We start from the raw sequence: 7,743 nt of genomic DNA, 5'->3' as shown, positions 1-7,743 counted from the left end.
CGAACAACAAATTACCCAGAATTCATGGGGGCATACTTCAACTTCACATGGCATAGCGCTAATCTCTCATCATTATTGACATTAGCGTTAATATCAATTTGTCTTGCAGGACTTTGCTGCTGCTTTTATAGATAAAAACATTGTGAGCGAATGCTGCACACGGCGCAGAGGCGATTAAACACGCTTGTTTTTGTCATTTCAAAGGCCTTTGGATTCTCTGCAGACTGGGGTTGGATTCTCTGTTTGTCGTATGCACCTGAAACAAGCTCCGAGTTCCTAAATAGTTAAAATCCTTTTAAAGTAAATAAAAATGAAAAGTTAATAACAATAACAGATGCATATGCTTAATTTAAATGAGATCATTATGAGATGCCACTGTTCAATACCTTTCTGTGGCAAAGCAGAAGCAATCCGTTGGTGTCTTTTGGTTTCCAGAAGCAATGCTTCTGAAATTTAATTTGTGTCTAATTCATTTGAAAGTTGGAAAAGCAAGACCAGACACAAGCACATTTGGATGTTTTCATTTTGCTGTAATAGATTCATGTAATTGGTCAGATTCTAGTCGGGAAAAGAGCGAGGGAGAAAGAGAGGGGAGGCAGATAAAAAAGAATGCTGGTGATTGTATGGATGCAGAATTTTCCCTCTTCATTAGTGCAATGTCAGGACTAATAAGCTGATGGCTTGTGGCCAGTATGAACTCTGTCCGCTTTGTATACAGTAGAGAGAGAGAAAGAGGTGCACTTTGATGTTGTAATCCTCTGAATCTACCTTTATCTTTCTGTAAACAAATATTTCATAAGTGTATATCATAAGCAGCTCACAAAGCTCTCAAAGCCACTTATGTGGTGTGGTTGAACAATGGTGTCACAGAAAATAATTAAACCTAAGCAAAAAAAAGCTGCATAATTTTTTATGCGTTTTATGGTTTCTGACCACATAGCTGCCAGTTCAATATAGCTTCCCTTTGAGCAATTAATCTCTGTTATTTGGAAGAGATATTTATTCAGATCAGTGTTGCTGTGATGGATGTGAATTTCCAAATGTTACGACACAACAAAGCGGCTTGTGGTTTAGAAGGCTGAAATGGATAGATCTTTACTCTTTTGACCTTCATTTATCTGGATTCTTGAGGGGTATGCATGGCATGTTCCAACTTGTTATACCTGAGTAACTAATTTAGTAATTAAGCAAATTAGAGTGATTAGTTGGCCAGACAGTGCCCTCAGCTGGGATGGCTGAATTTCATCAGCGGTTATATGAGTGTTCCTAACAAATCCACCCTGCAGTTAAGATCAACGAGCTGGAAATAAAGAAAGCTGCTGGTTTTACTACAATATGTGTGTGTTTGGCTTCTTGATGGGTGTATAACTACTTGTTTGCTCACCAGTTGTTTCTCTGTAGTGAATGGGTGCTGTCAGAATGAGAGTCCAAACAGCTGACAAAAACATCACAATAATGCATGTCTGTAATAAAAATAAATAAATAAACATTAAGGCATTTTAACTTTAAAAAACCTGTCCAGAATCCATAAAAACACGTTCTCCATCTGCTGTTGTCCTCTCCCATCAAAATTCACCAAGATATTTGTTTAGAACTGTTTTTGCCTGTAAATGGTGCTTGTGCATATTTCTCTCCTGAATCAGATGAGGTGACTTTTTACACTAGAGAAAGAAATATTATGGATAGAGGACTCTTATTTTGGTGAGATTTTAATGGTGTATGTATTTCTTACAAACTTGCAGCTTTTTGCTTCACAAGATGTTTATTGATTTGTAGGGGTCACTTGTGGATTATTACGATGTTTTTATCAGCTGTTTGTACTCTCATTCTGACGGCACCCATTCACTGCAGAGGATCCATTAGTAAGCAAGTGATGTAATGCAAAGTTTCTTCCGATGAAGAAACAAACTCTAGATCTACATCTTGGATGGCCTCAGGATGAAAAATTAACATTTTCATTTTTAAATGAATCATTCCTTTAAAGTAAACACTGACTAACAATTTTGAAATAGTCACATTGTATAAAGTATATTTGAAATAATCAAGGAGGTCTTTAATTGCAATAGATAGAGGTTTTCAAGCAAATCATCTGAGCTATAAATGCCATGTGACTGATCAGCCACAGGAAAATGATGTAATGACAATGCTGATCGATTGATGCCATAGTCCCAAGCTATTTACTAATGACTGTCCTGTCTGTATATGAGCTGTGACGCCAAAGGCAGCAGACAGGGATAAATACAAGTCCATTTCATGCTTTTAAGATCATTCCAAAGAAAATGGGCACTGACAAAATATCTACTATAATATAATTAAATATTTATATAATACACTGCCATTTTTGAACGTCAATAAGGAGAGATGCTTTTTGGAAGTAGAATGATGTACTTATAACATCTACAAGAGGGGACTAACTAGAGCATGCCAAGGACTCAATATCTGACCCTTTGGAAATATGAAATATTTATAATATATAAATATAAAGGACATTAAGATTGTGAATTTCAATTAAAGTTCAATATATTGTTATGTTTACAGTGTCATTAATATCTAATTAGTACTGAGCAAACTGGCCTGCATAATAGTGTGGACTATGTTAGTACATAAGTCATATACATATAAAAGTCTTAAAGGCATAGTAACAAAAATAGACTAGCCAATAATAATACTGAAAGGGTGAAAAATGGTGTAAAACTACATAATGACTGCTTTTGGTGTAAGAAACCTTGACTAGTGGAACTCGGAGAAAAAATAATTACTACAAAAATGTGAAATATGGCTCATTTAATCTTTTTTCAGGAGAGCGTACGGGTGCACGCATCAAATCAAGTGTATAAATGTACTTCTCAGATTTGAATCTGCACATTCATGAAAACCTTTCAGATGAGAATCACTACAGCAAGCCTGCAAAAGTTTAAGGAAAATCCTGTAAAAGGAAGTTATTAATATCCTCCTGCCATTCCTCAGACTCATTTAGACAGCCTCATCATCCTCATATCTGTCGAAAGTCACACAGGAGGTGTCAGTGACTCACTGATGATTTAATGAATGCAGTGCTTTTTTGGAAAATAGGCTGCCATGTTTCAGGTTAGTTTAACACTGCTTTTGTGCCTGAAGCAAAAGTGCCTGTGTTATCAGTGTCTCTGGATTTAAATGCCTCAAACTTTATCAGCAAACTAAGAGGAAGAAATTAGCTCTGAAATGCTGGGGCTTATAGGGGTATTATGCAGTCAGAATTGAAAAGGTTCAGTCAGCAAAAAATGGAAATATTGGCAAATAAAAATGCAAATAGGTAAGGGTTATTTTACAGTCATCTACACTGATGAATTAAATTATGCTGGTTTTGTGTTTACTGGGGTATTTTACTGTTGAAATGCACTGTGACAGCATCTCTAACACAGATCTGTTTGAACAATTTTTCTATGTGTGTAACATAGTAATTTTAACACAATTATGGCCCCAAAGAGGTAATGAAGGATTTGTATGGGCTTTCTGAAGGTGTTTGAGTTATGAATGTCTCCAACTCTGAACTACCTTCCCTCTGTCCCTAACAAGCCTCCAGACAGTCAGTGACTATTGCCTTTGTTCCATTTTATCACGGCCCCTCTCCTTTTTAGCAACTAATCAGTAACAAAACAGTCTCTCTCTCTTGTTCTATGTGAGAGAGGTGTGTTCCCAGAGTACTGCGGGCGTGGTAGAGTGCTTTATGGCAGTAATGTATTTCCACTCAGCATTGACATAGTTCATTTTTACGAGCAGGAGCAGGGCATTGTAAACCAGGCAGAGATTGTGCTGTGAAATATTCCTCCCTGTGTCCACAGCATGACCGCTGCTCTTGTAATTTCGGCTGCATTCTACCAAAATAACACAAGGAAATTGATTTGTGTGTGTGTGTGTGTGTGTGTGCGCGCGCGTATATGTATATATATATATATATATATATATATATATATATATATATATATATATACACTGTACATACACACACACAATGTGAAATAAATCTGGTTTTAAACAAAATTTATATGTGATTCATTGAATCATTCATTCAACCAATTTTTTCAAATAAACACTTGCTGTGTTTGAAATCACTTCCTATAACTTTATTTAGTGCACTATTTGAATTTATATGGAACAGCCATTTGTAGTGATGTCCAAATCCATACTGAACATTATCAAGTGCACTCATAAAGTCCCATAAAGCAGTAACAAGTGTACAACCTATGTGTTCAACAGCTATCTGCTGGAGAATATATATACATATATACAGTATATACATGCACTGTGGGGGTTGCACATAATGAAATCCTACTACTAACAAGTTTTTTCAACACACTATGTATGAATTACATACTTGTTTTCATTGACTCCTTAAAGTGGACTTTATTAGTGGACTAATAAGGGAATAGTGAATGACTGTATAGGGCATGATTTCAAATACAGTCACGGATTCATTTAGAAATGTGTCACTGAAGTTAAAAGTTAAAAGTAAAATTTTCTCTTTGCACTGCCCTGTGCTGCACTCTTTTAAATGCAAAAAAATAAATTTTCTGTGCATGGTCCCTTTACATAGAAAAACAAAGAGAAATAGTACAGTGGAAAGGCTGGAATGCACTATGCAACATTTCATAACAATACTGTAGGTATCATATACTTTAAGATTTTGTAAATAGTTACAAAGGAAAAACTGGACATTATATGCCATACGACCGAGAATCACACACAACCAGACTTTCAGGTCGTTCCAAAAACAACTCACACAGAATCATGTACATCTTTGCTAGAATTTAATACAAAATGTTTAAAAAGAAAAATAATCACTCAAAATATGTTTGATATCTTCTGACTGGATGGAATTATAATCTGAAAAAGAAATTTTGTGCCCATATACGCAATTTTTTTTTGCAATATCTGTCAACTCAATATATTATAGTATTTGTTTGCAACTATTTTCGATGGCAAAGAAAAAATGCATAATTAGTAAGACTATTGTTGCTGTGATTGCCTACAGTATATACCCCTCTGAGGTGAGAAAATCGTGAGAAGTTTTGTGTCTTTCTTGTTATGTGACATTGTTTGGATGTTTGTTCTAAGGTGATGATGAAACGCTCCCCTTTAAAAAATGACAGGTATGAAAAGGTTAAACATGATACATATCTGTGATTTGCCTCATGGCCATGTTTTTAACATGAAATTGAAAGCCTGCCATACTGTGGCACCGCACATCAACAAATATGCTGTTCACGTGTTTAGAGGTGAAAATTGTTTTGTCCTCTTTTCCATCACCTTTTCATTCTATCTGCACAAATAATTTCTTGACTAGTTTGTCCTTTTATTATTCATTTTTACAGTCTTATTACACTACAGAAGCCCGGTATTGCAATGCATCTTCTTTTATTAATGGGGCAGTCCACCCAAAAATGAAAATTGTGTCATCATTTACTCACCCTCAAAAAGATACACTTTGTTGCTTTTTCCTCTGCAATTGCAATGAATATAGACTGGGGCTCATTGTTGAAAAAAAATAAATAAAATAAATAAATAAATCCAATAGAAATCCTCAAACAATTCATGATGGTTTAAATGGTTTGAATAGGAATTGTATTGGTTTAAATAGAAACTGTAATGGTCCCTGTGGGTCTCTGTTGCTTTCTTTTCATGCCAGAACATACTAGACAGGGTTGCCAGATCTATATAATAAAACCAGCCCAAGGGACATATACAAAATAGCCCAATACAAGCCCCAAAACCCTATACAAATATCAAAACTCAACATTTGCCATTTCCAAAATGTATTTTTTAAATTTATTCTTTTGCACTATATAAAAGAATCCTCAATTTTTATTTTATTAATTTTTAAAATCATGGTTACAAATTTATGCAATGTGTCAAACCTTTAAACCATGGCAACAACACAAATAGCCCAATTCCACTTGAAAACCGCAAACTTGGCAACACTGCTCCTGGAAACCATTAGATAATTATTTTAATGGTTAACAGTTTATGGCTTGTAATGCTTGTAATGGTATTTGTAATGGAAACCATAAGAACTTCTGTGATAGTTTCTTCAAGCATAAAACAGGGCACATCATGAAGTATCATAAAAGTGGTCCACATGACATGTGCACTATATTCACATTCTTCTGAATTCATACACAAGCATTGTGTAACTACTGTTCTTCACTGATGATGTTCTCCTCCAATGAGCTGTTAACTATGGAAGCTTGTTTCTGGCATTGGATAAATTCTGACTTAGTATTTATCTCACATTTCTGACTTTTTTTCTTGCAATTTCTAAGAAAAAAAATAGAAGTGTGAGATAAAAAGTCACATTTACCTTTTTATTCATTTATTCTGTGGCGGAAACAAGTAGCGCTAGAACAAATCTTTTGGTCTAAAATTTTGGACTGTTCCACACACAAAGCTTGTTGTATGGCTTTAGATGATTTAGAATAAAGCAAATGAGTTATATGGCTCTCTTTTATGATACTTTTAAGGCGCTTTTACCTTTTTTGAAGATTTCATTGTAATTGCATGGAACAAAGTGACCAGTACAATTTTTTCAATATAATCCTTTTGTATTCCACAGATTAAGAAGGTCACAGGTTTTGTACAACATGGGGATCAATAAATAATATGTGATTTTTTTTTTTTAGGGTTAACTTTCCCTTTAAATGCAAGAATTTCTCCTTTACACATAACAATATAGATGACTATAGATAAGTGCACAGGTCCTTTGTTAAGTTCATCTATATTCTGCATTATTATGCTATTACAGCATGACCAGAGACATGAAGCTGTCATTGATTTATCACTGCAGGCATTAGACATTGAAGCTCTGAAATCATTGCTGCAGCATGTGCCTTTATCTGAAATTAAGATATAAAACATGCTGACCTACACACCCTACCTCTCAATGACAGCAACACACACACACACACCTAAGTCTCCATACACATACCTGTCCAATGACACCGTTTTGCTCTCTAACAATCTTGCTAATTATAATTGTTAATTAATTTTCTCACAGTGTCCCCATCAGGAGACTAATAACCTACATTTTACATAATTAGACCTTCAACCTTTTACTTGCTGTCCCGTTCCCTCCCTCTTCCTTTCATCCTCTCCTTCCCTTCGCATCACCTCCTGGACTCTGTCTCATTCCTGTTCTCTGGATGTTAGTGGGTTAGTGTTATGTCCTAACACCGCTCCTTACACCCCTGTCCCAATATAGCAACACTGTGGCTGGACCCTCACTTTCACCCTTCCCTCTGGTCTTCCTCCCTCTTTTAATGTCAGTCTGACTGTCATCTTGTCCGCCTCCTCTCTGTCTCACACTGTGACCTGGTTTCAGATGCAGATGTGAGATCTACAGATAGCCACCTGTGTCCAAGAGCATCAAGAACCTATTTGTTTTCAGGGGGCACCAGGGGCAATTCTGACTCACTTTTGCTCTTGGCAAGATAAGACATGAAAACTCTTTGTATGTGTGTTTGATGTCTAGAGTTATAGTTTTTGTATAGTGTGCAAAGTGAACCTATCGGTTCAAATCCTCACACAATACAATATATATATATATATATATATATATATATATATATATATATATATATATATATATATATATATATATATATATATATATATACACATTACTAATGAATAATGCAGGCTTGTTGAGCGGAAGATAATTCATTAAAAACATAGAAAAAAAAAAATCTAATTGTTCAAAAATTTTTGACT

This window comes from Cyprinus carpio, chromosome A16, assembly GCF_018340385.1.
Source record: "Cyprinus carpio isolate SPL01 chromosome A16, ASM1834038v1, whole genome shotgun sequence".
Taxonomy (NCBI): Eukaryota; Metazoa; Chordata; class Actinopteri; order Cypriniformes; family Cyprinidae; genus Cyprinus; species Cyprinus carpio.
The sequence above is the reverse complement of the archived record's forward strand: the minus strand, read 5'-3'. Positions refer to the sequence as shown.